We start from the raw sequence: 2,072 nt of genomic DNA on the forward strand, positions 1-2,072 counted from the left end.
AGTGTTACCATCTTTGTTATCAGCTGGTGAAACCATGCCACAGAGAGGTCACATGAGTAAGTGCAGAATAGCAATGGTCCAGATCACCTGATGTTTAACCACAGGATGATCCTTCCTCCCTAGTGGAGCTGTAGTGGTGCTAACTCCCACAAGCCCTTTAGGCAGCAATTAAAAATTTACCTATATTTTGCCGTCAGTTGACTATAGCCCGAAGCACCCAAGACAGAGATGATCTGTTACACAAGATGTGATCACTAGTAGTATGCGAGATTCTATCTCATGTAATAGCATCATCAGTAGTGTGTTAATAAGTGCCTGGCGAAGACTGGTGCCACCAATGTACCACAGATTATCCTTAGAAAAGTAAAATGGCATCTGCTCACACCCCCAGCTTCCATCAGTGTACTGGCAGAAGTGAAGCTGAAAGCTTGTCAATAACTCCAGCCAGCGATTACCCCACACTTCCTCAGGCGCCTCTCCGAGTTCTGAGCCCCACTCTGGCCTCACAGCAGACAGCTCAGGAGCTCTCCATGTCCCATCTACCCTGCTGGGGCAGGACCCAGCAAAGGTGTTTAGTGGCTCCTAGAAGTATCAGAACTCGCTTCTTCCAGCTTAAACACGGAGCCCCAGGAAAATGGCTTTGCCCAGTTAACCTTCCCCACATACAGTCTAAGCTCTAACAAAGGGCCTCCGGTACTTTCTTGGATCCAACTGCTCTTCTGGCCAAACACATTGTCAGCATCTCTGCTGTGCTCTCCGGAGAAACATCTTACCCCTAACTAGAGCTCCTCCCAGCTGAGAGACAAGTCTCTTTATAGCTGTAGCCAGTTTCAAGTATGCCCAGTCACCCTCCAGCCCTGCCGTAATCCCTTCCCTGTCAGACTGCATGTGAAGGCGTGTACATTCCACCACAAGGCTATGTTAGAAAATACTGGTTCAAGTCATAAAGCTCAGAAGAAAAATAAAGAGCTACATTAGGTCCGTGGTTCCCCGTTAACTGTTGTGGAAGGCTTGGTGGGTTAGTCGGTCACTTCTGAAGACCTAAATTCAAATCCCCCTTGAGCTTGGTGTTCTCATCTTACTCCTTACTGAACATCTGCAATGCCCACATGATTTCCAGGATCTCTTTAACAGAAGTTTCTTAATGGGGAAGGGGGCATAGCAAGGGCTGCCTGAGACACAGAGATGAGCTGGAAGAAGACCTCATTGGTCACCCTTGGTGACACCACAGTGAGGTCTGCACTCAGCAGGGAACAGAATGAGGTGTCAGCTTCTAGTATCTCAGTTTGTGGTTAAACTTTACAACCTGCAAAACAAGCTGATTCTCCTTGAACAATTCCCCACCAAGCTGGCTGATCCATAGGGAGAGTTGTGAAGGGAGGCCTTCTCCTGCTTGCAAAGCAAGAAATGCCAAGGGGAGAAAACATTAATGTTTGCATCGGTTTAATACTTTTAAAAATCTGCCTTTGAGTTTATAGTTAAAAAAACAGTTGAAAAATACTGACATCAAAAAATACAAATCTACAAATACAAATCCACCTGTAAGGATGGTGCAGCACAATTCACATCCTTCCCAGCCTGAATGGTGCGATATAGCAATTGCAAATGCATCTGAACACAGTTCTTGTCAACCATATGACTTTTAGCATGAGAATTAATCATGTTTCATTTCTTGGCACACAAAGGGCATCAAAATACGTAGACAACAACGCTGAATGGGAAGCAATGGGCCATAGCCCATTAGGTTCAAAACACCCAGACCAGCCTTCCTGAACTACATGTCTGGCCCTCGTGACAAAGTAAATGTGATCTGCGTGTAACTGATATAATGTTGCTTTCCTGCCAAGCTATCTGCAGACATCCTGCTACAGCTCTGAGATGGGATCTTCCCCATTCATCGCAAAGCGTGGTTAACTCTTACGCCTCAAGATGTCACTCTAAGGACCAGATTTTCAAATAAAGTGAAAAGAAGAACAGGAGCACTTGTGGCACCTTAGAGACTAACAAATTTATTAGAGCATAAGCTTTCGTGCATATATGCATCCGAAGAAGTGGGGTGTAGTCCACGAAAG

Source organism: Malaclemys terrapin, chromosome 12 (assembly GCF_027887155.1).
Source record: "Malaclemys terrapin pileata isolate rMalTer1 chromosome 12, rMalTer1.hap1, whole genome shotgun sequence".
Taxonomy (NCBI): Eukaryota; Metazoa; Chordata; order Testudines; family Emydidae; genus Malaclemys; species Malaclemys terrapin.